At 33.5% G+C, this 6681-nt stretch overlaps 1 long non-coding RNA gene across 1 annotated transcript; it reads left to right on the top strand.

Annotated features, from left to right (window-relative positions):
• The first annotated feature begins 5565 nt into the window (after nucleotides 1–5565).
• Nucleotides 5566–6613, top strand: LOC140937143 (uncharacterized). The gene is made up of 3 exons (XR_012165439.1): nucleotides 5566–5719; nucleotides 6029–6052; nucleotides 6460–6613. It is a non-coding gene; the product is annotated as an uncharacterized lncRNA (long non-coding RNA).
• Nucleotides 6614–6681: the final 68 nt, after the last annotated feature.

Below are 6681 nucleotides of genomic sequence, written 5' to 3'. Positions count from 1 at the left end.
CTAACTCACACACCTGCGTGCTCAGAAAAATTTGACAGAAATACAATTACATGCTCAATATTTCAAAATCTCTATTAACCAGCTTAAGAGCTTACAAACAGAAAAGCGAGAAAAGTATTCCGTTGATCTTTTGTTTCGTTCATCCTGATTCTGTAGAACCTGTATTTAGATTCTATATTTTGCCATTTACGAAAGAGATATTGTACCTCTTTTGCTCTAATTTACGCTTGTACTTTTTCTTTCAGACGCGAAAGTTTACGAAGAAGCTGGGAATTCTTTAAACGATGATTACGGAAATTGTAAGAGTTACTTATAGTGATGAAGTTCGTGCTATTAATTTTATGCTAAGTTAAATATTGCACGAGTACAGGCTTGAGTTTTATCGGCCATGATCACGATTGGGGGATCAAATGTAAGGTTTTATCAGGTAGATTACTCTGAAGACTGAAGCAATATTGTCAAATCGGTTATGTTTTATTTAACCGCTCGCAATTGTCCATCTTATCCATGTTTTGCTGTATAAACCTTCGATATTGCTGGCCAGTATCCAAGCTATTGCCTATGCACTGATTTTAAATAAAAATAAATTCTTTTCAATGATTTTAAATAAAAATAAATTCTTTTCAATGATTTTAAATAAAAATAAATTCTTTTCAATGGACGCTCAATATTTCAAAACCTATTAATCAGTCTCAAAGTTAATAAACACACAAGCGAGAACGAAAAAAAAAGATAATAAGATAAAAATAACAATTATCATAATCATAATAACAAAAATACCTGAAGCTCTTGACATTCTCATCCTGATTTTCGATGTGACTTCTGTACAGTTTCATTTTCTAAAGATATATTATTCCTTCCCGATCCCCCTCCCCGTTTTAATTTACGTTTTTATTAAGTTTCTTTCCTTTTCATTTTGTTCTTTTCTTCTTTATTCCTTTCATCTTTTCCCTCTCCAGAGGCAACTGGCAATCCCTTACTCGAAATTAAAGGAAATGGTAGGTTAATTAGAGATGGCGCTTGTGCAATCAACTTAAGCTTAGACAGACATTTACGCTTTCGTTAGTCAATAGCTTATCCATGTCTGTGTTTCCTGAAATTAACCGTTCCTCGTCAAGGATAATTTCAACTTTATTTCGGATCATATCATCCTGATTTTCTCAATGACAGAACAGAAACAGCAATGGCCAGATTCTGAGAAGTTAGAACAAGATTCCACGCCTGTCTTCATTTTCACTCGGCACCTTATGCCTCGCTCGGAAAGCTTTGCATTTCGAATACATCGCTCTTCGGGCGACTTTCGTTCCCAGCGATTATTGAGTGATATTTTGCAAGATTTGTAACAGAGCGTCGCATGACGGTTTGATCGGCCTACCTCCGTTTCTATGACAATCACTCTCAGCCTGTCTCTTTTGTCGGCATCTACTTCACTTGCTACTTTCACATCTAAAATTCAAATTTCGCGTTGACCCTGGGGTATCTATAGCATTGAGAATGCCAATGAAAAAATTAAAGAGGTATTTCTCTTGGTTTGAATGATATTTAGGTAAATATATATCGTCACTCTTTAGGCGGAACTAAAACTATCAGAAGGCAATACAGGCAAATAGGCTTTGTCGGTGTACCTCATACGGATAGAACTTGAGACCTGAGAGTACACTTGAGAGTACATGCGATCGATAGATCGGTGTATCTCAATCATTAGTTTCATTGTTTAGTCACAAGAAGACTACAAAGAGGTTGAAACTAAGACTTGTAGAGGAGTACTTTGAACAAACTTTGAGTTCTTTAACAGCCGGCATCTCTTTAAGAACTACTGTAATTCCCTTTGTATCTAATGTTCTTAAACGTTTAATACTTTGAGAAGGGGCACAGTAAATTTGCCTTTTTACATCATTTGTTGGAGTTGTTTGTTTTATAACTCGCATTCGGAAGAAAAAAATAATTGTCGTGTTTTTTAAGTTGTGCCCATTAGAAAAGAAAACCTTTAAGAAAGGCAAACATCGTTTTACGTACCCCACAGTTCGTAATTAGTTTGATTTATCTATAGTCTTTTTGGTTGTTAGGAAACATTTCCTCGTAGTCAACATTGCTTTTTATAAGTGAAAATTGTTTGGATAACCATCTTACATGACAAAAAAAATATATAAATAAATAAATAGGTAAATAAATAAATGAATAAATAAATAAAGGAGCTTTTTATTTCGTGATATTCACAAATTATCTCTCTTTATCTTCTGAATAAGGCGCCCATAGTAGTACTACGTGGATCACAATTGAGCCACAGGAACTGACAATAACATTTTTAATCGGTTCATCAAATATAGTGTATACAATCTTCCATTTCGCCGTGTTCCCTACTACTTTCCTTCCAACCATATGTTTATCTAATGCTGGACAACATTAAACTGACCTACATGGTGTGTAGGAAAGTCAGCAATTTCGAACACCGAAAACCACCATGCAACCGCACTTATCAGAAAGTAGGCACTGAGAGCATTTAAAACCTGTCTATACCGACGGTTGCATTAGTGGTCATAGAAACTAATTTAATAAGTCTTCTGAAGAACGCAGTCATTTTTGCTTGGTGTCTTAAACGGACTGTGTTTTATGGGCTTTACATTTTAAACAGGTGCATTTTAGAAGCCGCCTAACCAAATAAAAACAATCGCTAAAAATCAAAATACAGTTGCATAAGCAAAAGCAGAAGAAGAAGAAGAAGAAGAAGAAGAAGAAGAAGAAGAAGAAGAAGAAGAAGAAGAAGAAGAAGAATGTGAGGCATTTAACTGGCGTTATTTTTAAGTTTCAGCTTGTGCTTATAAGACGTGATTCATAAGCACATATTTTTCCTTGTAAACCCCATATTGCAATGTCATTGTAATTGCTGCCACTGTTGCCAGGGAAGAGGTATTTCATAGTCTCTTATTACAAGTAGTCACAGGGAGCCTCTTAAAAAAATAATAATAATAAGGCGGCTGAAGAATGAAGCTCATATCGTAATTAGACTGAATGTTAAGTAAAATAACAGACACGCACAAAAGAGCTGCATCATGATTAGCGATCTGGGTGAACATTATCACTTCCTCGTGAATTCTAATAAAAAGATGTTTTTGGTTTTAATCAAGCGACAGCTAAAATATTGAGACTTCTTCTTGAGTAGTTACTTATCCTTTTGTTTGTTGATCACAAAATTGGAGCGTATTATTTGGCCGGAATCAAACATTTACACCAGCTGGTTTTGTTTGAGTCAGTTTTTATAATTATCTTACAATATAGTTACTTTTAGTGATCTCCTATTTAATGTCCCAAATAGAAACAAATACTTGTTTAAGCCTTCAATGAACGAGAACTCAAGGAATTTTTTAAAATTTATTTTAATAAATCTAAATAGTCCATACGTTAAATCACTGCCTTGTCTTTTTTTTTTTAATCAATGATAATTTAAACTTCCTTCGAATAGTTCAGCAAAGTCGCCATAAATAACGGCCATATATATTGATTCATAGTCCAATGTGGTGACTTAGCAACTTATAGAGTTAAGTAAAGGGAAACAAAAAGACTAATATTTGCAATGTAATAAACATTTTTTCGATTCACGGTGATATCTTGAAGAAACCGAAAACCGAAAAAAAATAATATAATAGTAATAAAGTTTTGTTATTTGAAATTATTACTAACAATGTCATAACTACACTGTCGGTACCAACTAGTGAGTAATATTAGTACCGTTTTGTTTTGTTTTGTTTTGTTTTTTATGCTCTGCTTATTTCGATTTTTCATGGATGTTGAATCTTTGAATTTGGATTGATTTTTGCTCTAGTAACCACTTACTTGATAATAACGACTTTTTCCTTCTCAAAATGTAACGTTTCCGTCCAGTTACGCACGAAATTTATTGGCTTGTGGTTTTGTGAATGTGATATTGAACCATTAACGAGATCTATAAAATGTGCGAACAGTACCCTTTAACCATACCTTCAGGTTTCTGAGCTAGACCCACCAGAATGGAAGTCAAGTTTTTGCTTTTCGCTGCTTTGTTCCTCGTCGTCTGTGTAGAATTTTCATCGCAAGACGAGCTGACAGACGTGGAAGGTGAAATCTCAACCTCTTTTATGTTTAATCCTTTTTTTTTTTTTACTAAAACTTTGAATGTTTTGAGATAAAAAGAAAACGTTTACGTTTAATTTTGCTATTTTATTCAAGCTTTGATTTGATTAATTTTCCTTTGATTTTATTTTTAAAGCCCCAGCACTGCAATATGCAGCGGACAACGGTAAATAACTCTTATGAATTTACTCTAAAGCTTATAAATGGTAAAAAGGTTTTATACGACAAAGTTAATGTTCTGGCTTTTTAATTCGTTGTGTTTGTTTGTTATTGTTCTCTGCTGCTAAAGTTGCTATGATCATATAAATATGAATACATCATCTCGTTCTTTTGTACAATATTTTCAGTTTTTTCATCTCTATTTTCGAAGCTGTTAGCCTGATGTGTGAAACTAACTCTGCAAATTGATATTCGCTCATAATAACTTTGTAAATGGAGTGTCAACGCACATAGAATAATCTTTATATCGAATGACTACTTGTACTTTGAATCCGATCGTCATTTTGTTCGTAGGCGTTTTACTTTCAGTGCATATAATAAAGGTTAGCTTTGACCCTAATAATGGTAATAATAATAATAATAATGATGATGATGATGATGATGATGATGATGATGATGATGATGATGATGATGATGATGATGATGATGAAAAATGATAACGATAATAGCAATAATGATTACAGGTGATGAAGAGATTGCGTCTCAAGAAGACACGGACATAGAACAATACGCCGATGAGGATGAAGAGAGCGAAGAAATGCAAGATGATGCCGGTTAGTTACTTATTGTTACCGCATTTTAAGAAACGACCAGCTGAAAGCTGGATACCCCGTGATTCTTTTATTTCCTACTAAAATGGACACAAGTTTGCATGCGGCGAATTATCAACTTTATGAATTTAAAGTCAAGCTTTCCCATCCTGTGCCTGGATTATTGTGTTGAAGATTATTGTCATTACTGATTTTTTTTTTTTTCATTATATTTTTCAGATCTAGAAGATCCAATATGGCCATTCAGACGTTAGTCTTGTTAATAATCACAAACAAAAACAAAGCACAACAATCAAGCTAAGCAATAAGAAATGAATAAAATGGACGAATGGTTGAGAGAAAAATAATTAATAAATGAATGAAAGTATGAATGAATGAATGAAAGAGCAAACGAACAAAAATCTAAGAATCAATTTAAACTAGTAATCAATAATAAGGTCAACGGTTTCCATCAGCGCTTTATTTAGCAAACACATATCTTGCAATTAATTCTTTTCTTTCTTTCTTTTTTGAAGGCAAGATCGAGTGTTAAGAAAATGGCAATGTTAATTTTCCACATGTATACTCCCCAAAGCAAACAATTTGCTGTTTCAAAGCACATTATTAAAACATATTTTTCTTATGTTCATTGAACAAAAACGTATCTCATTTCTTCATTTAAGCGCGTTGTAGGTGTTCCAGAAACCGCCGCCGAAAATGTTACAAAATCAAAACCTGCTACAAACGAAGAAGACGCGTATGTGTCTGCGTGAAACGCCATTACCACGGTGACGAAGTTGCATCGGACAATCAAGTGAACGATGATTCAATCGAAGATGAAGCGGAAGAGCTAGAAGATACTGGTGAGTCATCTGCTTAAATTATTTTATCATTAATTAGAAACGAAGGACTCTTCTCGTTGTAGAAACCAAAAAAGTTCATTTCTCACCTTTTATCAAGTGGTTCTCTTGTCAGGTGACCTTAGAATGGTAGGAATTTGGGCAAAAAGGGCTGACAATTTATTTCGTTTTCAGATATAATTTCTTAATTCTTATTTTTATTAACATTTTGTTTTAAAGCAAGCAAACTGATATGTTTTTAATATTACGCTAAAAATTCGGATGGAACTAATTATCATTATTTTTTCAATTCTATTCCTATCGTGCTTGCAGAAGACTTTGAAGACCCCGGAAAAGGTTTGTATGAAGTAAATGAAATACAATAAATAGGCAAAGAAACCGATAAATTAGTAAATAAAAAAAGGGAAAACATAAAGAGAAGATAAAAATTAAAAAAAGGAAAAAAAAAATAAAAACAGTCTCTTTAAACGCTTTAGGTACAGTTTTGCACAGGGTATCTATGGGGTGGTTGCATTTAAATTAAGATACTCGAAGACTAGTAATATTTATCAGTCCAAGAAAACCTTTTAACGAATTTTTGAACAGTTTACCGTGTTTAAACCTTTTTTCAGACTCTATTTACAAAAAGATGACTTCCTTCTTTCCTTGCTAAAATTGATTTTTTTTTCATTTTCTGTTAATGGTACCAGATGACAGATTCAGAAAGTAACAACAAAATAACGTAATCTAATTGTGTGTTTCAGGAAGAAGACGTCACTGTCCTCTCGCACGTGTACATGTTCGTTGCCCCAAACACTTTATAAAAAGATGTTTCTTCTTAAAGAAGTGGGGTATCAAAATACCACTATTCTGTCTCTGTTCTCCTCGTTGCTATGGTGACGAGACTGCCAACGACGTCTAAGTAAGTTAAATTTACTGAACAGACTGTGAATAAAGCACATAATTTAAACAATCTCTTCCAATTT

This window comes from Porites lutea, chromosome 1 (assembly GCF_958299795.1).
Source record: "Porites lutea chromosome 1, jaPorLute2.1, whole genome shotgun sequence".
Taxonomy (NCBI): domain Eukaryota; kingdom Metazoa; phylum Cnidaria; class Anthozoa; order Scleractinia; family Poritidae; genus Porites; species Porites lutea.
The sequence above is the reverse complement of the archived record's forward strand: the minus strand, read 5'-3'. Positions and strand labels throughout refer to the sequence as shown.